Genomic DNA, 25,626 nt, shown 5'->3' with positions numbered 1-25,626 from the left:
TGTGCTGAAGGGCCATTGTGGTCTGAGGCCCAGCAAGTAGAAGATATGAAGGGAACCAGGATGCACAGAAATGTCTGCTCCTGTTGGAAATAACTTTGTCTTTGCCAAGGAGGGGAGAGTGTGTGGGAAGTGGCTGGTGCTTTTAGACAGCCTTACCTTTCAATGTGTTGTGCTTACAATTCAGAGCTGCCATAAATTATCCGTGCTGTCTTGTTTTATTAAACACCGAGACTCTGCAATCCTCTTTGTTCAGTTCTCTGTGCTTTGTATAGCTAACCCTTTAGTCATCCTCCCATATATTTTGAGAATAAAAATCGCTGCAGCTGGAACATGTAGTATTGGCCATGTTTTTTGTCCAACAAAGGCTGGAGGAACACAGAGTTCAAATGAATACATAACGTTTTGTTAAACTTCTGGCAACTTTACATGGACAGACTTGAACAAATGACAAATTGTGCTTGTCAGCATAAGAAACTGTGTGTTTCTTGTAATGTACAGTACTGAAAGTGGCTAACATCGTACCCACAGAGTGTGTGTGTGTGTGTGTGTATGTGTGTGTGTAGTGTTCCTGGGGGAAACTGGGTTAAAAAAGTAGTAGTGTGAAGTGAGACACGGACTGCTGTTAATGTTTAAGCTGTATCTGCTAGTGTGCAAAACCAGACTTCGTGATCTGTGGCTAATTGTGGTCAGGTGGAGAAGGGAGCATGGCCACGCAGAGATCAGTCCAGTAGGGTGGTGGTGCAAGGGTGGTGGGCACAGCCCGGCACCTCTCCAGCTCTCTCTGCTGCATGCAGCTGGCGGCACGGCTCTGCTTCTGCAGCCGAGGTCACGTCTGTCTGTGAGCTGCCAGGGCACAGAGCTTCAAAATACTGTCGGGGGGAAAATCCACAAGGCTGCAAGAGGTCCCACCTGTTGTCAAGGGGTATGCTGGGCTCTTTGCAGCCTCCTGTCCTCCAGAGGACAAATTGGTTTAACTGTTTACATATACCTTAAGATATATCAATACATTTAACAGGGCAATTTCAAGTACTTTTAATGCAACTTTATAAAACTTATTTTTCAGTTTTGTCAAGTCTCCTTTTTATGAGCCTTAGGAAGAGAAAAAAGGCTGGGTTGAGGGTTTTTTTCTTTCTCTTTGTTGGTTGGTATTCTGCTTTCTCTGGTGTTTGTTTTAGTTGACAGCGAGGGCACTAGTGTCCCAGTTTAGGAATACACTTTGTCAGTGAAATTATGATGACTAGCTATAGAAATGCAGTGAACATCTTATAAACAAGCATTTCTTGATAACAATTTTTTCTGTAATTTCCCAATGACAAAGCTGGGAATTAAAGTATTAAAAGGGGAAGTGTGATCCTCATGTCAATGTAACAGTAAAAGCCTAATCAGTGATCCTAAACTCCTTTAATTTAAATGATCTGATTATTTCTTGCAACACTCAACAGTTAAATGTTATACTTAAACACCATATCTTCTTTCACTAGCACATAATCTACCAGTCATATGTTTTATGATGATGTGAGCATGTATCTTACCAGAAAATGTTCTGGCCAACAATAGCATCATTTTTTCATAAGTAGGAGGAAAAATATTTTAAAAATAGCTTTAGATAAACCCAACCAGCAGTAAAAGTTTGATTGTTAATGCAGAAGAAATATGCAATACAGAAAAATGGCTTTTCTAAGTATGTCCTTTGTGAATACCAAGGCATAAACTGCCACTAATTTATCTACAGTATTGAATGATGATTTTAAAAATAAAACAGGAAAAAAAAAAAGGATTATAGAACCAAATTATGTAATTTTGTCAGGCAAGGTTGATGTTTTTGGATGTATGTGAGGAGAAAAGAAAGGTATGTTAACGTCTTACATGCTGCTTACACTAAGAAACTGAAGCTAAATCAAAATTTTAGTACATCGTCCTACTGTTGGAACAACATGAAATATTCTTCTCTAATAATTTTTTTAAGATTAACCTAAAGTGATTGATTTCTGGTCTTTACTTTCAGGTCTGTATTTAACCATGAAAAATATGTAGCGTGCGTAACCATTGACTACATACCCGTGAGCTCAATTAGCTGTGTAGCATCACTCTTTGGGAGCTGGTAGATGGCTGAGGCCATTATCATCTGTTGAATTGGCTCACTTCAACAATACAGAAAGTCCATCATTGCCATGATAATGGAGAATAAATATGGTTCTACTTTAACAGTTATGGAAATAGCTTGTTTCAAGTAGAAGTCCTAGGGGTTGATAGCTGAGGAAGCACAGTCTAATTCTATAATTAAAAGAAACATGCAACACTAATAAAGACTACCCTTATTCCTACTAATGCTACTGAAATGTTGGCAGCTTATGCAGTTGGGAATGCAGTATTTTAGTTTGTCAGAATCTTGTCTCAAAGGAGAGCAATTTTAGAGAATTGAATCAGCTTTAAAATTTGTTAGTCATTCATTTAATTATTAGAAAAACTAATTGCAGTGACTGTCTGTATAAAGAGATACCCAGGTTGATAAATCAAGAACAAATATAACAAGCAAAACCAGTAGTTGAGAAGGATTTACAAAAATTGTTCAACATCACCATTGTATAAAAAATGAGCAAAATTTTTGCTTTTCTCTCTTACACATGTATCATAAAATAGACCGAATGTGAAAGGTAAAGGAAACAGAAAATGAATGTTTAAACTGACATATACTTACAAGGTATAACCTGGAGGGCTTGAGTTTCATGGGGTGCCACCTGTGGCAGAGATGGTTTCCGATTCTTGACTCAGCGCTACATTAGTGGAGTCTCATAGGTTTGGTCGCTTTGGACTACAGGCAGAGCAAATTCATATGCACTAGAAGTGTTGACACAGTGAGATGGCATTTGTTTATCACGCAAATGTAGGGAGGAAGTTGGTTTTCAGCTTAGCTCCCAGTTTTGTGACACAGTCCAGCATGACCACAGGTGTACATTTTGGTCTTCTTGTGGACCAATTCCCACTTGTAAAAGGGGGGTAATCTACTGCTTTTTTCTATCCTTTATCACTACAGCTGGACTGAACCATCTCTGTATAATAGCTAATAAAACTGTGAAGTCTGATTTGGGGCCTCTAGATTTTCTAAAAAGAGAGATAATGATTAAAGTTGCTGTAGGAGCTTTGATGTCGACTATGACTTTTTTGTGGTTAATATTGTGTTAGTGATGTACTCCATTAGTCATTTTTGTCCTTAAGCACTCTTGGGTATTTGTCAGTGCTCTAAAGCAATACTTTTTTTGCTGCAACATAATATTGGGATGCGGAGAGTTTCAGGTTTCAGTCCCATGAAGACTCCTTGGATGCTACAAAGCGCATGTTGATCCTTGTTCTCTAATTTCCTGCCAAAATATAATCATCTGTTGTTTGTCAATGTGCTGGTGGCATTCTAGAGCGAAAAGGAGAATTTGATAACCCAACATGTATTTAGCCAAAGAACAAATTCACTGCAAGGAGTTCACCTACTGCCCAAAGAAGCTGTAAATGTGTCTTATACCTAGAGCTTCTGTAGCACCCTCTGAAGGGACAGACTGTGATTTGCCATGAATCATGCCTTAATCGACAAAACCTAAAACACTGAATGCAATGTTTTCCTTTTACTGAGGGCTCATGATGGTGGTCTACAAACTACTGGAAAGAAGGTCATACGTTCCTGCTGAAGTGAACAAGGTAAATGTGATGCTTATGTGTGAAGCATGGTAGGAATTTCACAACAGGGCTGTAAGAATGCTTAAATGGCAGATTGCTCTGTAAACATGACCCTCTGGTAAAAACACATACCAAATTCAGGACATCTTTGCTATTTTGGAATCACAGTTGTTTACAGCTAGAGAATACCTCTTGGTTTCTTTCAGCCAAAGCAAAATTAAATTTTAAAAGAAATGTGATTCAGTAGGTTTTCCGTGAACTCTAAGTTTCATGTGCTTTTTCATTTCCTCCTCATTTCTTTCCAGTCACTGTCACCAGATGTTCGTGTAAAGCATCATGTTTTCAGCTCTGGGTGATTAAAACTGGGAATTAAGTCTCAACTAGAAAGCCAAGCAGTCTAAGTGCTTTGTATAGTCCATAAGTCAAATATAAAAATGTAACTATTTATACATTGAAAGTAAGAAAATTTATTTTGATTTACTTCCAAAGTGGATCATGAGAAAGATCTATATTGGTTTCAGCACCTTTCTGTCTTTAAATCATTAAAAAATGCATCCACACAAGCGATAAACTCTGATTGTGTGTGCCTACCTTCCGTGTCCTTTTAGCAACGTCCAGCCTTCTTCAAGAGCTCTTATCAGACTAAGGAAAACAGAAACATTTTGGCATAGAGTGTGTTATGAATATGAACACCCCCAAAGAAGTGTTTTTTCAAACTTTTTTGTGTTATATGATGCAGTTGCATGCGAAATTACTTGTGCAGCTTGCTGCATGAATATCCTACAAGTGTGTGTTATTGTTACACGTAAAAAAAATTGTACGACTCAATAAGCAATTTATCATCATAATTAAATACACTGATTTATCTGTACACAGCATCTGAGAAAACACACTTAAAATATTTTGAACTGATGAAGAAAGACATCTGGAATCCCTTGTGGCTGCATTATATTATACATTGTTTCCATCTTATTTTTCTGATGTGCGAGTCCTCAACAGATTAAGTTGTGGAGAGTGATTCTCCTTGGCTGGAAAAAAGAAAAAAAAGAGCCTGCACACTATCAGCAATTATGTAGATTGAAATTATATCCCATACAGTACTCCAGAAATCAGTAACGTTAGGCAGTGGACAGGTGGTTGCAAGTCAATGAGGTGCAGTAGTTAATGAGTTAGTACGTGTCGGGTAGGCCATGGAAATTGATGACTGTATGCTTGTTCTTTGCCTATCCCACGTGGAATAAGATGTTAGATTTTATTTGCAGGTGAAGGAAGCAAGAGCTGTGCACCTGGTTACTTAGCACACTTTGGTCTTTTTAAACCACAGTACTAGTCACATAGTGAGAGGGAATGTCCTAGAAGGGCTCGATCTTCATATCACTGTAGGTCCTGCTGCCTGGGTGTGCACTAACATCAGCTACAAAATTATGCCGTCCAAAGGAATACTTAAGCCCTGCATTTGTTTAAAATTTGGCCTTGTGCTCAGAGATGTTTATACTGAAATAAAACATAGAAAATTACATGATTCCTATCCCGAAGAGCTCCCTAAAATCAAAAGCAAAACTGTGTAAAATAAAACCAGTGGTTGTTTCTGGCTCAAACTTTTAACCAGAGCTGGTCTAATAGTTATAAAACATGGTCCGATATATAGTGTAATATAGTATGTGTTAGACAGTGCTTTGTCAGTAGTGTCAACTAGGACTAGAAAAGCTTTTTTGATTAAAATATTTTACAGATGTATGTGTGTATATACACACAGTATATTTTTTGTATATGTTTGTGTTTGTGTATATTTGTATATATATTTATACAGAGAGAGATATCTCATTTATACAGAGAGATCTCATTTATACAGAGATAAATTGGTAAATATGCATGAATTAGGTACATATGCACACACACATGCACTGTGCACTTCAGGAACTCCGGTATTACTAAGATAGTAAATTACCAATGCAGTTGTTAATGCTTTAGTGTCTTCTCACTTCATTCTTGAAATTAGTAGGCCATATACTCACTGGCCTTCCCTGAGCCACTACTAGCAATCCAGCTGTATTGTCACCACACAGCTGGGAGTTCCCTAAATCTTTTGAGTGCTTCAACTGAAATAATATGTAAGGCTTTTCATCTGCTCTTTGAATTTCTGGGTACTAAGGGAGTGGAGCTGTTTTGCACTTGCCCAGGTTACCTCCGGTGCTTTTGGAAACAAGTCAGCTTGGAAAAAAATGATTGTGTTAGGTTAAAGATAGAAGTGTGTGAAACATGAAAACTCACTGCATTTTGTGTTTAAAAATGTCTAAGTGAATCTTGGAAAATACAGAATTACTTCCCCCATACCCCAAATCTCCATTATTATTCTGGCTTTATGACCAATAGTGGCATTGTGATACTAGGGAGTTGCAATTAAAGTATATCATGCTGTTGTTTTTACGATGGATTTGGGCATTCCCTTTGAACCTGTCCTACTCTGATGCACTTTGGTTTCGGGATGCTGATTGTGCATAATTTTGAAATGCAAAGTGGCAGAATAGGAGAGACATCCTAGTTCCTCTTGATCAGCTCGATGGCTGTGCTCATAACCTTGCACTAGAACATGTCTTTCTCCTAGAAACCTACAGAGAGTCACTTCTCTCCACCACCTTGTTCTGTGTTTGTTCTTATCAGCCCCACCACTTAAGAATTAGAACAACCACCTTAGACCAGATGCAGGAAATACCCAATTTTTTTGTGAAAAAAAAAATTGGAGCCACCTCTTATCTGAAATTAGACTTATCTTTACCTTTTTTATTTCTGAATGCAAACAAAAGAATGAGAAGATAATCAGGAGAACTGAAAGAACGACTGGGAAAATGTGTGTTCCTGAGGTTTCTAGCCCAAGTTCAAGACATCTGAAACCACTGGATAAGATACTTATAAACATCTGAACTCCCGGGAATGTCCTGAAACAACAGTTCCAGTTGTGAGGAATTTAGAAGTTTCACAGTTTATTTCTATTCTAAAATGGAAAGAAAACAAAATCTTTCAACATTTTAGTATTAAGGAGGGAGAGGGAGGCCATAGTCAGTGGAGAGAGAGAAGCTTCTTTGAAAGGAGAGGTGATACAGGAGTATATCTTACAGTGCTTGGAAAAATCTCACTCTGTGCATTGACAAGAAAAAGAGCTTAGAGACAAAATCTTTTCTAAACCCTTTAGCCATTTTAAACCTCTCTCTTCCTCATAATGGAACGTTTTTATAACACATATAGCATATAGTTTATATATAGGTTGCATAGGTTTTAAAGGCATTGCCTTGGTCGCATGGATGTAGGTAGAAAGGAAACATAACTGTGAGCATGCTAAGCACCAAACTTGAGGGGAAGAGATGACCTTCTCTGTTAAAACTCTTAGAAACTAACATAGTTTGCAGACTTTTCTGTTTTGATGAAATGTCTGTTTTGCTGGGAAAGCCTGGGAATGTTTCAAAAAATTCCAGATCCTTATTCCTAGAATATATCTTCTGATCTTTTAGACTGCTGACCTTCCTTCACATAATTGTTCTTTTTGTTTTATGTAAAAGGCAGGGGAGGGGGGCAACTGCTTTATAAATAAAAGTCAAGCAAACTCAGCCTAATGTATACTGTTTATAGTAACTTATACAGTTAATGATTGAAAATGTAACCAGAATTCTTGTTTTGTATTGTTTTGATTTTGTGGGGGACATTTTGAAATAATGCCAGTAAGCACTGCACTGTATGGGCAACTGGGGGATTTTCTCTAGCCTACAGAATATACAGAGCTCGAGAAAAAAGGTAGTATAAGTTTAAAGTCTTTGAGTCCATGCCTGGATAACCTAAAACGTGAATTAACTTCAAAAACTATTAAGCATGCAAAAGCTGAGACTCAATAAAGTTACTTACCTGGAAGCATAAATGCAAATTTCAGAATAACCTCGAGTTTCTCAGTGTTAAAATCTTGGCCTAGGAACATTTATGAAGAATACTGTAGGAAAAAAGATGAACTATAGGAAATGTTTGTTTTAATGAATACTAATTCCAGATTTCTTTATTTTAGACGCTCTTATGTAATTTCATTGCTACTTCTTTGTGCAGCTTTCCAGAGAGCAACATCCTATAAACCATAAGAGAAATTCAAGAAGTTAATTAAAACAAAACATTAGGTAAAATTTATCTCTTCCAAATACCACATGTACAAATGCTATTGAACTCATATGAAAAGACATAGAACATATGTGGATGTTATTTCAAATTTTTCCTGTTAATTTACTGCTACTTGCAAATTCCAATGAGTAAATTATGAGCTGAAGAATGAATTCATTTAAGAGCCTCTGCACTGATAAGCAAAGTTAACATAAAGTGGGAAACAAATATAAAACAGCAAGAAGCCTTTATGTAACTGATGGGAAAAGAACTTGTTTATATTTCTTGTCAGTGCATCCCCAACATGTCCTTACATGCTTGCCTCTGTGTTGTTTGGAGGAAAAAAATTGCCCATGTGGTTATAAAACCTTAACTGAATTGTTTTTTTGACAAGAACAATAACTTGAACATTTTATCAGACAATGAAAGCCAAAGACGTACTGTGAAACACTGTTTCAAGCTACAAAAATATATAACTGACAAATTAATAACAATTAAAAAGCAAATAAAAATTTTCCTTTAAATTATTTCTCTCTTGAAAAAGAAGAATATACATAACAAGGAAAATAATGTGTCAATATCCCATCCAGCTGTAAACAAAATCAAATAAATGCAGCAAAAAGTTATTTACCCAGAAATGTGATTTGCAAGCAGTTATTGGTGCTGACCAGATTGTGTATTAGAAAAAAACTTAAAATCAAATTCTGCCCTCAAGACGTACCATAATCAGCTATAAACTGAACACACATTCAGTCTAACAAGTAAATTAATTTTACTTAGTTATCTATTGGACATTGATGGAGTTACCCTATAGTTTTATGAGCAAGGAACAAATTCCTGCAGATATGTGGAGCAGTAGTACACTCACGCTCTTGAGTATTTTAAGGCTATGACTATGTGATACATGCACAGCGAGAGAAGAGTCCATGTTTCTTAATCTAAACTGATGCTTTGTTAAGAGAATTCTTTATAGATTTGGTAAACGACAACTGCAAGTAATTTTAAGGCACGTGTGAATAAATGTGTCACTGGTGCCTTCTGCTCGGCCTCCGCTCCTCCCTCAAAGTGCAATGTAGGACGCTGAAGAGCTGCACCCTTGTCCCAGATCACTTTAATGTCTGCGTTGAGCCGAGACTTTTTTTTTTACTTTTCTAGCACAGAATGTGTTCCAGCCTAGGATGAAAGCAAAACTGAGGACAGTGTGTTGCAGAAATATCTTATTGTCTTGCTCCAGCTGTATGTTCGCATGTAGCCTCCCGGCTGGCGTGCTAGCACAAGTACAGAAAGCCTGGGATGGGTTGACGTTGCTATCAGAGCTCAACAGGCCATACATCTGCCACTGGAGCAGGACAGAGGGACAGCTCTCAAGATCTGCAAGGGACCCTGGCTCCCCTAGAGCAGATTCGCTCTTATCCTGACAAGAACCACATCATCTTCAAGTACACACCAGGAGATTTCAGGGGAAGCTTCCTCCCCTGAGGACTAGTCTAAAAGCCTGTATCATTAAAAGCAGGTGTTGTGTCTTTTTTAATTAACGGTGTTTGTCCCAATGGTATGATTCAGATCCAGGGTATTTTTGGTGTCCTGTGGTCCAAGGATAGCTGATTCATATTGCCTTCATGTACTTCTTTGGCCTGGTGTTGCTATTTTGCTGGTGTTACTCAAACTCAGCCTTCACTTAAGATGTCTCCTGGTGCATTAGACCATGTCAGGCACACACAGGGCACAGCATATTCCTGCCTCAGCAGCAGCAACCGTCCTGCAGACCACAGACAGCTGCTCTCACTCCCACCCTTTCTGCTCCATCTGCCCTTCAAACCCAGTCACCTGTGTTCAGCCATTGCAATATCCCAGACAACACCCTGGAAGTGTCAGTCTCTGGCTTGCATTCCTGCAGCTGCCTCCTGGGCATCGTCCTCCTTGCTTTTTCTTCTTCCCATGAGACATGTTGTGTGCTGCACCCGTTGCCTGAGTTGTGTGAACTGCTCAGGAAGCCCGCATGGTAGCAACCCATGTAGCGACCTGCTCCTGAGCTCCTGTGTGAGCTTTCTCCACTCTGCTCGCCTCCTGCAAAGCCTTTATCTCTTTATCAGGCTTTCCCTGACACATCTTCTTGCTTGAATGGCTCAGTCTGTTTGATCCGTGGCACCTGGCAGTGCATGTCACCCTGAGCATGCCAGCACTGAGCACAGGGATTTGGCTATGATGCACGTAATGCATGCTGGTGTTCCCCCCGGGAGGTAGCAGAGGAGCCAGTAGGCTTCCTTTGCCCGGTCTCAGGTGTGTGGAAGTCAGGCATCTTGCCTAGGCTTCCTCAGTGGTGGAGAGAGAGAAAGGGAGTGCTTTCACTCCCTGCAGCATTGACATCCCCTCCTCAGACAGATGTCATCATCCCCATGGCTGGAGGGGAGATCAGAGCGCGTGCCTTGGACTGCCTGCCCAACTCTGAGAAAGCTAATGCAGGCTCTGGGAAGTCCTTGGCGAGTGTCTCCGTGTCATCTGATTGCAAAATCAATGACACAAGCAGCGTGATTTGAAGAAAATGGCTTTTATGTGAAGTTGTCAGTTGCACTTGCTCACTGAGCTTCAGATGCGAAATTAGCAAAAATTATAGCAAGGGACCTCCCACTCCCTTCAAATGCTAAGGTCAGTACACACTTACATTGACTAGGAAACAGCTCCATGGAAGAAGAGAAAAATAAATCAATGGAGAAACAAAAATTGTGTTCCTGCAGAATGTAAGGCCATTACAATACTGAGTAGAATAGCTACAGTAAACCAAATATCTGTCTTGCAGAGTCCAAGATGGAGTCTTGCCTGCTGAAACTTGCAGCCTCTTGGGCCGTAGCCCCTTGCTTCAGATGACAGGGCTTTCGTTTGCACAAGCAAGATACAGCCCTCAAGGAATTGGTGAGATGCCAACAAGCCACTTATTTGGGTAGGATTTTGCTGACTGTGGTAAATAGATGAAGAAGGGTGGGCTCACACATGTTTGTGTGCATCGGAAATATGAGTTCAGTAGAGTGGGAAACCAGGAAACTGTTAATTTTACTGAACCACAACATCTGAGCAGAGTGTATTGAACTTTTAATCCACCCAAACTGAAGCTTTGTTTGGTGTTCCGTAAACTGTGACAGCAAAGCACCTTGTTCTATTCAGTGTGTGAAGCCTAGCAAAAGTCTTGTCCTGTCTACTCCAGTGTTGTGCTACTTGTGCTGTAAAGAAAGCAGAGACTGAGATGGCTTTTCCAGTTCATATCTTATGTACCTATTTACTAAATGCTTAGTTTATTAATTAATAAAAAGTGTAAATAGTAATAAGTGTTTCTAATAGTATTCCCAAATACATGTCAATGCTGCAAAAAGTTATCATTGTAAACTGCCTCCCAGTTGCTTCAGGGATCTCCCTCATTTAAATCAAAACAATAATTTCATTCAGATATCAGTAAAGGATAAAATTCAAATAAGAAAAAACAGGATGCAAAACTGAATCAAAAAGCCTATAACATGACTTGAAAATAATGTGAGTTTTATCCATTTTGGTACCTTATAAAGGTAATAGAGATGACTGATGCTACAAAGATGCAGTTTTTTCTGTCTTCCAGAAGTTATTCTTGTGTTATGGAGAATACAGGGCTGCCTTTCCAATAATTTTTCCAAGCTGTTAAAATGGATTCAGTTATTCTTTATATTTAGTAAATTAATCAGTTCAAAAGCTTTCTGCATGGCAAACCACTCGATGAGCTGGGAACTGGAGTCAAAATGGCTGTTGTAACATAATTTTTTAATGCAGTTTTAGTTCTAGATGAAAATCTTTTACAAAATAAACGTTTTTTGGAGGAAAAAGTAAAACGACTTGAGGAAATGAGGAAAGTGTCCAAAGTATGGAGGAGAGTGTATGGAGGAAAGTATGAGGAAAAGTATGGAGGAAAGTATGAGGAAAGTGTCCAAAATGATCTGAATGCCTGAGCAGAAATAGAAAAGACATAGATAAATGTATTATTATTTCTGGCTTCAGGACTCACAAATGAAATATACTTTCATCCTTGTTTTCTTAATTCTAAAGCCTCAATGCAAACATATTCATTAAGCTTTAGTGTTAATTTGGAGATCAAATTTACTAAAGCATATTGAAAGTTTTACTAAGCACAGGCATTTTATCCCCATAAGTTTCCTCGGTGCCTTGCCAGTAGCAGAAAGAATTGTGGAATCAGTAGTGAGCTATTTTATTTTGAAAGACTGAACCGAGACTAGATAGGAATTAAAAATAGCTGTGCTTGTTGGCTAAATGAATAATATCTGTCATGTAGATTCACAGAATGAATTAGATAATAATCTCTGAAATAATTATCTGCAATTACTCCATTACCTTAGGGAACTAGAAAGATAAAAGACTGTGAAAGCGTAAATTGTGTGTTACAGATCATTTCAGACCTTCCCCTGTTGATTTGCACTACACACAGGAAGAACTAGTTTCAGCTTGAGCATTCGCTAATACCTTTGGGCTACACACATTTGGAAGGGGAGTTAGCCCTGCCTGGCTTCTCTGGCTGGATATCCTGTGAGAGATCAGATTACCCTCCGAATGGGGCTGCTGCACACCTGGCTGTGCTGGGCACGTCAGGCACAGGACAGCCTGTTCGCACCATCTGCCTCAGGGACAGCGGACTCCTGATGTGCAGCCTCCCTGGACTCCGCAGAGGGTTGGTGGAGAGCGCAGGGCTCTCCTTGAGCGGGGTCTGAGCAGGGCTGTAACAGAGGTGCTCCTTCTCTCTGTCAGCCCAACAGAGTCCCAGATGACCGGATGCCTGTGATGGTGGAAGTCGATGCCGTGAACGGCTACCTTATCCTGTACGTCCCTGGGGTCATGTTCTGAATGTTTAGTGTTATACCCCAAATCCATTTCTTCTCAATGCTGAAGACATGCTGGGTTCCGGAGGGGCAAACCTTTGAAGCAGTTCCTCCTCCTGCACTCCATCTCCTCATCCTGCATATAATAGAGCACCAGATCACTGACCACGGCCTTATAAAAATAATTAATAGAAAGAGACGAAGCCCTCTCCTTGGGTCAGAACTGTGTCTTGAGTGCTTTTGCCCATTATGAGTGTAGCAAGTAAAAATGTCTTGCCCATCTTCAGCGAATGACCCTGGGTACCATTCTGCCTCTCTCTTACAACCTATGGTTTTCTTTGTGTTTCTAAAAGTGCGGAGTTGCACAAAATACATGCCAACTATTAGAAGTTGGAAACTGACTTGTAACATTTCATGCCTTATATACATCACGAAAATGTGCACTCCCACAATCATATTGGTTAATTAGGTATTCAGTGTCTGACTTCAGCCAACAGCAGAGAATGAAAGGCAGATAAGTGTACCAAACCAAACTGACAGCTCTGCAAATGATAATAATGGAATCTACTCTTTTTGGACAAGTTATGTTGCATTTTTGGTTAATAACAGAACTATCATATCTGTCAAACTGACATCAGAATTATTAGAAATGCAAATGGAATTAAAAAAGCAGTAGATTAAGTGGACACAGATAAAGGTAAGGGGGGTAGTTTCTGTGAAATAACAGCACTTTGCCAGATGTTTCCATGCAAAACCAGATGGAAGCTGTAACATTATTTATTTTTTAGCAGAATACAGAATCTAAGTTGGAAGAGGTATGACTGTAATCATAAATACACATGTGATCCAGCTTTAAATTAATTGGTTTGATTGCCAGTAGTAGTATGGTTATGGCAAGCATGGCCATCAGCTGCCCAGGACTTTTCCAGATGGGCTCAGAGCATGGCATACGGTGGCTAATAAGTGAACAGGTTAATCCAAGGTAAACTTGTCCACACCGTCCTCTCCTCGACTCACACCTCAGCAACGCAGTATGGATATTTCCTTACCTAACGTTATGAGAGATACCTACATTAAAAATAGAGGGATTAGTTAGAGTGACTCAGCAGTGTAGGGCTTGTGTTATGAGAAAACCATATCACCTGTGAATTTCTTTGCCTGACTCCCATTTGTGCAATTAAAACAGTTTTATGTTTTCTCAGTGATAATTAGTATGTATATTTGCTCCAGAGAATAATGTGCCTTAATAGCGAGGGAGGCCATGCCTGTATATGGGAGATAGCAAAGTGCAGGAGAGCCTGCATTAGCACTGAAATGCTTCCTCCTACACTTCGACCCCGCTAACCTCGCTGCATGCCGAACCTCCGCTCCCTGTGTGCACGCAGCTCCCCAGCTGGGCCAGCTCCTTCCCTGCTTCGCTGTTTTCTCCTGTGACCAGTTTCTACCTTTCCTGGAACTCTCCTTGAAATTGCCACAGAGGGGAATACTTTTCCTCTTAGCAGCCCTGGCTACAGGCTATCGCTAGGTCTGTTTTGTTGGCTGAAGCTGATTTTTGTACTTCGGCAATACTCCCTTGCTCAGCTACATCTTTCCTATTTCTGGCTTGAATTTACCAGGCTGTCAAGACAGACGTGTCCAGAGAATATTGCTAAATATTTTGTCAGGGCTGGATTAGATACCGGCACAGGTCTGTGTAAGTGTTCATGTCCAACAACAGTGTCTTAGCTACGTGAGGTTTTTGAGTCGTTTCCAGCTCAACATTTCCCTTAACATGCTGGGGTAATGCTAAAGGTCTGTTCTGCCACATCTCCAACTTCGTGGATTGGCATAACACCACTTTGTGTGACATAGTGATGTTATGCAACACACATATGACATATCACCTGCCCCCATGACGTGGCTAATTCAGCCATTTCAGCAAGACACGTTAGCAGCAGAAGTTGCATCATTACTTCACAACATTAGTGTGTCAGCATGTATTTAATGGGCCTCAGAGGAGAAAGGTTGTTCTTCAGCCCCTTGAACGTGCTCCAGTGGAGGAAAAGCGCTGAATTTGTAAATGGTACAGGTGTCTGGTCTGGCCACCACATACACATTATTTCCTAGGCAGTATTTTCTCCTTATAATGTGTACTGAGATTTTTTCCTGTGCAATTTGCTTCTCCCTTCATATGTGAATGCCAAGCTGTGTTCTACACCTCTGGGTGCAGAAGGGGACGGATTTGTCTTCTGTAATGTCAGATGCCTACACTGGAGAGGCACACCTTGGACTGTCTTTAGTGTCAGCTGAAAGAAATGATCTTTCCTGGGACACAGCGACTCTGAACTGAACACTCTTACCTACTAGATAGGTAAAGTGCTTACCTTAGGACATGGGGAATCAGGCTTTAGAAACTCCTAAGGCCTGAAGTCACCTTCAGTGACTGCCAAGAGGGTCTAAAAAATCTGAGTTTAGTCACATGAATACTCCCTAAGAGGCCAAATTTAGACCTATTGAGTGGCTCAGATGACTACTAGTTGCCGTTACAAGCAAGGTACTGCTTACCCTGAGTAAGGTAAGCAGGACAGGGTCAATGTACCAAGTAAGTCTTAAATTTGGGGTCTCCTTTGGACTTGTCTGAAGCATGGGCCTAACTTGTATGGTGACTCTCTAAAACCTAGAGAGTGGGTAGCAAATGAACTTCTAGCAGTGCTTCTCTCTTAGGAGAGAAATAAGGGTAGAATATGTATCTGAATATCCAGGGTTTTTTGTTTCTTATATAAACAGATAATTTTTATTTAGAATGGGGCAGGTTTACCCTGTCTTCTCCTAGAACCATTCACAGCTGCAATCAAAGGGGAGATATTGCAGAGGAAATTAGGAACAGGCACTCCTGTGAGTTCAGTGTCAAGTGATAAGCTACACAAAAGGTTACAAATTAAAGATACTCACTCTTTGACAGGTAGGAAAAGTATGAAAGCAACATAATCTAGAAGTCATGGCAAAAAAAATAATCATATTAGACACTGGGGATCCCTGCAAAAATTCTGAAAAAAATTACTATCGGCCATCACTGCTTCCAGAAAGAAAATAAAGGAAATGTATATATGTAAGGTTCTTTTGTTCTTTTCCAGGAATGTGATTTTTTCTTATCTTGTGGCTACAGCTTTGCCTAAGATAAAATAATTACCAAGCATAAGGCTAGTTTTCTGACTTCATTAATGGTATAATGACAGTTGTCTTAAAAGACTGTCTAGGGGATTTGGCTCTGAAAAACTTACTTAGCAAAGTCTGCAATTTTATTTAAAATAGTTACATTTTTGAGAGAATTGTAAGGATAGCTTTGATTGCATGTAAAATGTTTGCTATTTGCAGTAAATGCTTTTTCTTAATTTTATTTAAGGACGAGTAGAATAGCTTCATAGCTCTAGTTTTCTAATTTGAGGTCTTCTGGACTGTGTATTGAAGAAGAATGAAAATATTGTCTCTTTTTTTCTATACCACAAGAGTTATGTTCCGTTCTAAGTAACATAAGCATGTTGAGCTGTATACAATGTAGTAGAGTTAACAAAGATGTCAGTTTCTCAAGTCACGATGTTTTAGTAATCTCTTGTCAAAGTACATGGCACTTGAATGACAACCACATTGAATTGTTCTTCTAAGAAATGTTCTTCAGAAATTTTGCATTGCAAAGATAATTCTTTGTTGAATGCTTAATTACTCAACATGAAAAATAGTCTCACAACAATACTTCATTGCAGAATTTGCTGAAATATGAGGACAGCTAACAGGAGCCATGTATGCATAGAGCCTCTTGGTAGCAGGCAATTCATTTTTAGATTGAGCCTCATGTCCTTTGCCCTGAGTTTTGTGTGGAACCACTTCTGATGGTCTACCCCAGGAAACTTGTATTCCTTCCAAAGGCTTTGGGAAAACTGTGGTTAGACAATCAAACCATGCTGTTGATGGGTTAGTGGAATCTGATAAACCTCATTTTGTCTGCAACTGTTATAAATTGTCCCTTGCCAATCCTTTCTGCATCTTTGATCTTATAAGGCAACTTTGACTTATTAAAAGGGCAAGCTAAAATGATCTTTTAGCAGAAACCTGTTCTTTTGAACAAACAGGATTTTGTGTGAGATGTGTCTGCAGAAAACACTGATCTGGAAAAATTGTATCACAGTTTATGGTGGTTGTAGCTGAGTTGTGCCATAGACTAATGACATCTCTGTGGGTTAGTTTCTTTGTGTGGATTTTGTCTGGCATGATACCTTGATTGGAGAATACTTCTATGTGGCAGTGTTGATGTCAACATTTTCTAAAGCAGACATACCTGCTTCCCTGTAAAAACTCCACAAACAGACCGCGGAAAAACAAGAAAGGTTTTAGGTGTCATAAAGAAGTGAGAAAAGCCTTAAATTTATTTTCTTTGCGAATCAACCCTCAAGGCATATTTCCCTGGGCTAGGTTAACCCAGTGGAAAGTGTGAGCAGGAGAACTGCAGCCTTCCAGATGTCTGAACGTTTTCTGTTCTGTGGTACTTTGAGTTAAACATATTGCAAGTAACACTCAAAAGGTCCCAGAGTTAGTGAAACAGTGACATTTCAAAGGGGCTTTGCCAGCATTGTCATATTAAAAGCATTTTTAAAGCACTCCGGCGAAGGCCCAGGTGTCTATCACACCCACGCACAAGTGCCAGAAAACTTTTCTATGTCATCAGAGGTTTCCATTTCTGTAGGAATCTCTGTATATCATGGGGCTCCAAGGCAGCCAGCAAGGATTCAGCCTGGGTAACGAATGATGAATGGGAAGCTGCTGCTTCCATGTTTTTTACTGTTTTTACTGTTCGAGACACATTTTAAGGCTGAATGACAGCTCCAGGTTCACACTCTGTTCCTCGCGCATCTCAATGAAAAACAAGACAAAAAAAGAACCCGGCTCAGTCCCCTGCCAGACATGGAAATATCTGTTCAAAAAAGCAGCCACTGCTACTTTGAGGGCCAAATGCTGGTTACCAGTAGGCTGAGTGGGTGGAGAGCGTCTGAAGGACTCTGCACCCAGACACCGGGAAGCAGAAGTGGTATTGCAATATTGCTGCCGCTGATTTATGAGCTGAGACTCTCATAGGCTGTTCAGTAAAGTTCAGAGCCAGGAGGAAACTTATGGCCCATCATCAGTGAGACCCTCAAAAAACTAACAGCGAAGTTCTCCTCACCTGTCCCCCCAGTATGTATTTATTGGTTTCAGGGCTTTGGTGACTCAGCACCAGGAGACTGAAAGAAGGGCTTGCAAGCTGCATTTTAGCACTATTGGGGAAAAACCAAACAGGGAAGAGAGAGATGGATTAGACCCTTGTACAGTTACATGCTGTGGGAGTGGACATGTCCGTCTTTATGTACTTGCAGAGGCTACAGCAGTAAGGGAAATGACTAGGCTGTCTGCGCACTAGTCCTGATTAAATTCCAGTGAAAACTTAAAGCCTTATATATTGCTGTACAACTCACATATTAAGGTGGCCTTTGAAAGGAAAAGAACTGGAAAAATAATTTAAAGAAAGTTACAGATCTTGCATTATTAGAGCTTTATGAAGAAGAGCGGAAAGATTTATTGAGAATTAGTAAAAGATTTTGAATAGATCTGGATAAAAGACTTTGAAATTCCAAAGGGATGTGCATACGCTCATGCAAAAATATTTCTATGTTCTAACCAATGCACCATCTTACTTGCCATCTCTTTCATCGATTCATCTGAGGCTATGTAGAACAAGTACATATATAAGAGGAATTCATGGAATTATGTTTTCCTATTGTGGCATGCTCAAATTGCAACTTGCAGGGCAATAATAGGAATAATATTAATTCTGCACAGTCTTTTATAAAGGCATTACTGGGGGATCACACTCTTGAACTCCCTTGGACTTTGTAGTAATGATGAAGCATGGGGGTCCTCTCTGAAAAGGTATATAAACCCAATTTCAGTGCATGTGGCCAGCTTAAGCTTTTGTCAGGAGATGGATACTACGATTTTAACACAACTTCTGTAGGATAACTTATTTTGGGAAGAATAATCATGTTAATACAGGGAAGATACTCAAAGGAACAAAACGTAGTGGCCTTCTGAAACAGACAGGGAAAGCAATGTGGCTTATCTGACAACAAATATTTCCCTGCAAAGAATCAAATCCCATGATAAAAATGTGTGAATCTGTGCTATGCTCTCAGACTGTAGGCTTCAAGTCTGAAATAAATGAGATTCAACTAACAGTCAGACCAGCAGAAACTTATACTGGAATTAATTGCTTGTGTTGAAAGCCTGACAGCAGGAAATAATTATAGCAATGGTGCAAAAGATGAGTTGCGTCTCCCTAGTAGGGCTTAGACACTGCATGACGGTCACACAAACTACCTTTTTAACTGCTGCCACTGTTCAACAGATCTGCTGTAACTAATAGTGGCCATTGACAATCTCGGCCATGGCCAGAATTTCAAATTGTTACTTTGATTCTACTTCTTCTCTCATTTTAGAGAGTATGTCCTTTAATACCGAGGTCATTGCTTACTACATAATTTTGTCAAATATGTTTTTCAGACATATTTTGTGTTCACCAAGAGATTTTTTTAAATGTACTTGTATAAATTCAGGGTTTGATCATAACAGTCAGTGATTTTAACAAACACAGACATCTCACAATAAACAAACTTACATTTTTCTGCTGCTCTCTCTGTATGTTTTTCAGTGTGGTTAGAGTTTATTCTCATGTATGTTCCTACCAGCTACACAAAAGGAAGATCATATCAACTGCTGGAAATTTGGAACAACTTTATGACTGCAATTACAGGGGCAACCAATAATTATTTTCCAGCATTACAAAAGCCACATACATCCAAGATGCCAGATGCTTAATGGCATCAATAAAGAGTAGGTTCTATATGTCAGTGTCATGTAAATGAGATCTTCTAAATAAAGTTATTCTTCCTCCTCACCAACAGAGACAAGATGGAGTTACACTGTCTCCAAAACTTTGAAGTACCAGGGAAGAAAGCAAATAAAAGTAGTTGCATTTGAGTCACCTGGATGAATATTAATGAAAATACCAAACCTCCAAGAACTAGCAGTTAGCCACTAGTTATCATCTAATTTGTGAGTTTGAAATGAGTAAGACTGGACACTTCATTACACCACCAGACTGATTTAGATGATAGAATGAGGCTAGATTGTTTTCTCTTGTCATAAAAGTTGCAGACTTGGATAACTAAATGTTAGAGAAATTATTCTGTTGTGGCTCAGCTGTTTCTTGAAGCACTGCTTTTATTTTCAGATTTGCTGTTAATACCACTGAAATTTGGTCCAGAAGAATTTGTGCTACTATTTCAGTAACATTCAGATCTTGAGTGGATTGCAAAATTGTTCTAGGATATTGTCTCATTTCTACAATACTTCTTCCCTGCAACAACTTAAAAGCAAACAAAATGAAAAGATAAATCTATTAAACATGAAGCTGGGAGTGCCCCCATGGAATGAAGTTATATGATGAGACTAGTGTTCTCTGTGCCAGGTAGTGGGAAGAGAGAGTGCCAAGTAAAGAATGAATGGTGGAAAATTGGCATTTAAATAATTGTAAAGGAAAACAGAGATTGCAATAGGCTATCATTAAAATGTGGGCTTTTAAAATCAAAAGCTGGTTGCAATTTTGACAATTCTAAGTTGGCAGGTGGCTGCAAACAAAATTACACTTTTCATCTTCTCTGGAAATAGTAGTTAATAACTCTTAGGCATTTCTGGCCTGTGGGACTCCAAAAAGAAATCAGTGTGCCTAGATGAGATAGTAACGGGTGGTTCATGAAAACTGGTGCCAGTATGAACCAATTCAGAGCAGTGTGGTAATGAAAACTATAAGTTATATAAAAGAGTTTGTAGATGGAGACTGGAGGAAACGAGAATGAGAAGAGAGAAGCCTGGCGAGATCTATTTAACTGGCATTGGGATAAATGGTTCTGTGAAGAAGCAGAGATTTTTTTGTAAGATACACTTCTGTCTTTTCTTCCTTGGAAAAAAAAAGCATGGCCCTGCAAAGTATGTGTTAGCCAGCTGTAGCTAAATGTCCTTATATTGCCTGTTTGTGGAAGAGACAGATGCTCTAGTCGGTACCATGAGCTGCATCCCTGCATAGCCCTCCCATGAATGCAGGACAGGGAAGTCTATTTCTTCTGGGAAAGTCTGGGAGGGAAGAGAGACAAGTTCTGCCATCTTTTCTGTTAGCTTACTCTCACAAAGAGAAGAGAAAAACGTTGGCTCTTAAGTTAAATGCTGTCATCTGCAAAGCCACAGGGAATATGGTGTGTGTGTATTTCTGAAATCATCGCAAAATCATTATGCCACTCAACAGATAGCCCTTGATTTTAGAGCAAAAATGAAACGTTAAACACTGACCATGTAAGTTAAATACACACAATCAAGAAAAAAAAGAGTCTGTGATGAGCCATGTAATGAAACTGACCTACTTGGCAAAATACCATAGAAAATTATTGCAAAAATATGAGTAACAAACTAAAAATGTTCCCATACAGAGCTGATAAGGAAGTGCTTGTTTTTAAGGAATGCTACACAGTGATACTTCGGTAAATTCTCATTAAAAAATCCTTAGCACAGCTATAGTGGAAAATCCATTTTGATTAAAGATGGCATTCACACTAAAATATTAAATGGGAATGTCAACATTTTGTATAACTATTTGGCATATTTAAGTCATACATTCATGTAATCATACTGTTGGGGTTTTTTTGTTTTTTATTTTTTGGTGAAAAGACTAAGTGTCAAGAGAAAATGCAGTCTTGTTTCATACTGTCTTATTAGGAGGTAATGTTATTTATGTGGTTAATCTTTTGGTTGAGTTCAACTTCCTAATTCAGTTCATTTATATTGAAGCCATGCAGTTAGAAAATAGATGCCAGCTCTTTATGTATATATTCGCCTCATTAAAGATGGCAAGAAAAAAATACTTGCATGGGAAAAGAGCAATGGTCAGTGACAACCCTCCTGCAGTATTATTTTAAATTTACTAATTCATATTGTACTATAACAAAGGCACTGTGGATGGCAGGCAGGATATGTCATCTGGGAATAACTGCTCCTGCAGGGAATAACAATGTGGTTGGGTATTATCTTCTAAAGATCCATGGCTTACTTGACACTCCTCAGTTTTTAAATACCAAGACTTGATTTTCCCTTAGAAAGTAGAAAGGCAATCTTGCAAATGCCTGGAGACAGTAACTCCATTAGCTCATGCCATATATAAATGTGAACTGCTACTATTGTTTGTGTTAAGCTTCATATGTATAAAAAGCAATAGGATTTGAAATACAATAGGAATTCCTGTGAAAAGTTATCTTCTTACATCAGTACATTCTGATCCTTCCTTGCTCTTTTTTTTTTATGAAACAGATACATTTTTGAAAATTCTCAGTCTTTTATGTGTTTGCTGGTTTTAACTGAATCCCAGCATGAAGACTACAAATTGGTTTAAACTGTCATGAAAATATTAGATTTTTTTTTAATACAGGCTTTAAATATGGTCTTCAAAAACACATAAGAAACAAGTTAGTAGTAACTTCTCCTTATTTCTGTGAGATGTAACTTTCTTACCATTTATGTTAGGATCCATTCAGAAGCTCTTTGTTGACATATGAGCTGTAATCTGGGTCACCCCAAGGAACATTGGTGTTAAAATCAAACTGTGGTATCCGGTGGTTGCATCTGAACTTTAGGACTCCCACCCTGGCTGGTGGCTGAGAAAAAAACAAATGTGTTTAGTCCTGCTGTTTTACACCGCCTCTCGCCCTTAAGGGACACCCTTGCTTCCAATAGAAATTGCATGGACAAGGAGCTCTACTGTGTTCCGGCAGGTACCTCAGTGTGGACAAGATGTCCACAGAAACACAGTTTTCAGTTTTGTTTGATATAAAAAGTCAAAATATTCTATGCATGAATTCTTTTTTATTTTACCAACCCCAAATCTAGCAAGACATAACGTACATGAACAGAAACAATGTCTCAACCCTTTATGCAGGTGCTGACAATTAAGAAGCTGCCACTTTTCTCTCCACCATTCTGGCTGGACAGCATCTTGGTTGATGGGAGTGCGCTATTTTTTGTCTATTCTCTTGGTCCTATCTCTGGGGTGACTGCAGACCCAGGTGTAAAGCTGAAAGAACAAAAAGTGTTGCAGATCTCAGTTCCCTGCTCCATTCAATTTAAATTACCCTAAAATATCTCATTCATGAAAATTGTCTTGTCTGCTCTGACATGATGTTAGCTGAAGAAGAGCTTTTATCAGCACAAATTTTGTTGCAATTAATATTTGCTCTTGCATGGGTTTGTATCTGTTATCACTTTCCTTACTGTGGTATGGTTTAATGAAAGGATTAGTGCCCTTGGGATCAGGAGATACAAAATAAGTTTGGAGGTGGAGACCTCACCAACCATTAGTGCCTCTCTCTCTCTCTGTCCATTAATCTTTTTCCCATGTTTTCACATTTGTTTGTGTAAGGGGTAATGTATCTCGTGTAGTTTGTTGTAAAGCAGTTCTTAGAACTGTCTGCTAATATTACATTGTTATAATGTGCATACCATGTTTTTCTTAAGAGATTGACTTTCAGTATGTGCCATTGCTTATCAGAATCTCCTTGAAATTATTAACTAAAAAGATACACAATTCATTTATTTCCCATACCTTGTACAGAGATATGGTAGCAATACGGTGAAGCAGAATTCATTTCCAGTGTTAGGTTAATGAACATCAAGTCATCTCACTAGCTCTGGCTGGGCTATTGCTGTGCTTATGTGCTCTAGGGCTCTGTAATTAACTTCCTGAAAACATGACTAAATACTTCTTACCATCATATGTCTCCTTCACTGATATGCACAAAGAAAATGGTTAAATGAGGAAAATGTAGCTTTTTAGAAGGGACTTTCATCTTAGATTCCTGATTAAGTACTTCCCTTCACAAATTTACATCTCTTCTCACACAGGGATCATCTAAACCTCTTTTTACTAAACCCGATCCTCGTTTCTGTTTCAATGTAAGAAGATCAAGGTCTTCTCAGGAATAGGTCAGTTCCTAGGGGGAAACAATCTTAAGAAACTGACAGAAAACCTTATTTTAAATAAGTTCCTGTGCTGCCCTAGAAGCTGTGTACTTTTGCAGGCATTTGCTGCAGCCCCATGCTGCGACGATGGAAAAAGCCCCTTCCAGGTGTGGGTGGGAAGTGTTTTTCCCTGAACCCCTGGGCCCCTCACAGCGTCGGCAGCGTCAGCATGTCCCTGCCAGACGGCGGCCGCCCTCCTGACACCGTCCCCATGGGCAGTCCCACAGCCCCTCACGGCACGGGCAAGAGGGCCAGTGCGGCCGCGGCAGGCGCTGCTGAAGGGCTCTGGGGTTTTCATGGCAGAGCAAGACCTGGCTGTTGCTGCCCACAGGGGTGGCTTTGAATTGCAGATCCAAGCCCTTAAGCTGGCAACAGCAGACCACCCTGGATTATACGATATGAGAGCAAGAAACTTGTTTCTGCCTTGGTGGCAGGCCCTTTTGCAGCTCTGCTTATGATTACAGTCTCACTGTGTTCTGAACAAGCAATGCATGACTTCTAAGTTACTGGATCAAAACACGTGGTTTTTGGGGAGGGGGAAAGAGCTGTGTTTTGCGAGTGCGTATTTTGTTTTCTTTTTGTGTCTTTGGCTTGGCAAACCTGATAACAGGACTAATGCTTAAAGAATTCTGTGGAAAGTGTGGAATGAAAGCAGTTTTACCTTGTTCTTGGATGAACTGGTTCTGACGCGTCAGTACAGTATCTTCATATTCCTCTTGCTCTGTTTAGATAAACGTTTCCAGTCAAAAACCTCAGTCTGAAGGTTTTGCCCAGACTGTGAGTTCAAATCTTGCCCAATACATACCTTTCGTTGTAACTCTGTTACTGATCAAAACTTTTGTCAAGTTTCAGAATAAAAGCTCATCTTCAGTTAGCGCATGTTTCAAAGGAAAGTATCCAGGCGTAGCAAATATCATGCATGCAACTCAGTGAATTCATGAGCAACAGATGTCATTTGCAGTAAGAAATAAGAGTAGGCACTTATGTTTTGAATTATTCAAGCATATGAGAGCAAAGAACAACCAAAAGATTAAAAAGAAAGTATTTTTGCTGTGTTAGTCCAAACTGTACATTCTCGTAGTAATTTAAAATCATGCTAGGAAAGATTAATAATCAGCTATCGTTGACCGTAGGTTTTTACTTAGAGACCCCAACCGAGATTAGAGTCCTTCTGTATTAAGCTGTTGCAGATATCTGGTAAGAGTGAGTCCCTATCCACAGAAATCTGTGATTCAAAAGTGCGTAGTGAAATGGTTATTCACTAGTGGCTATTTACAGGGAGATGCAGCCTGACTTTCCCACTATATGGTTTTCTGCTTCCTCTGAAGCACCATCTTAAGAAGGCAACGTCTCAGAAAATATCTCCTCGTGTCTGGCTGCTCTGCACAAGGAGGGAATGGTCCCTCCATGCTCAAGATGCTGCTGCACCTACATTGTCCTCTGTTGTGGGACACTGTAGCTGTGTGATGACTCTGCCCAGTGTAGTGGGGGTGAAACTGTGCCCACTGCTGCCCTGCATGCAGCCCCATCTCTCTGCGGGCTGCGCCATGATTTCTCTCAGATGTTTCAGCTGAAGTGGTACACCAAAATTTCATTTGCTATGAAATTAGCAAATTTCATAGACTGACCCTCAATTGTCAAGGACAAAGGAACAATATATATGTCTATCAGCTAGGAACAGAGGGCTGTAAAGCTGGGGTGTAAGATGAAAAGAGGCATTGGCATCATTATGATAAAAATCACCGGGGTCAATCATCCTGGTCCCACTCGAGTCAAGTGAGTGTTGTGGCTGCTGCTTTCATTAGGGCCAAGATTTTTCACCCCAAACTACTCTTTAAGACAGAGAACGTGA

At 39.5% G+C, this 25,626-nt stretch overlaps 1 long non-coding RNA gene across 1 annotated transcript; it reads right to left on the bottom strand.

The window, feature by feature from the left end:
• Positions 1 to 12,439: 12,439 nt before the first annotated feature.
• LOC140647342 (uncharacterized) lies at positions 12,440 to 24,610 on the bottom strand. The gene is made up of 4 exons (XR_012040710.1): positions 24,580 to 24,610; positions 24,436 to 24,495; positions 22,272 to 22,414; positions 12,440 to 12,786 (listed from the first exon to the last, which is right to left on the bottom strand). It is a non-coding gene; the product is annotated as an uncharacterized lncRNA (long non-coding RNA).
• Between the last annotated feature and the right edge of the window lie 1,016 nt (positions 24,611 to 25,626).

The sequence above is a fragment of the Ciconia boyciana genome, chromosome 1 (assembly GCF_034638445.1).
Source record: "Ciconia boyciana chromosome 1, ASM3463844v1, whole genome shotgun sequence".
NCBI classification, from domain to species: domain Eukaryota; kingdom Metazoa; phylum Chordata; class Aves; order Ciconiiformes; family Ciconiidae; genus Ciconia; species Ciconia boyciana.
The sequence above is the reverse complement of the archived record's forward strand: the minus strand, read 5'-3'. Positions and strand labels throughout refer to the sequence as shown.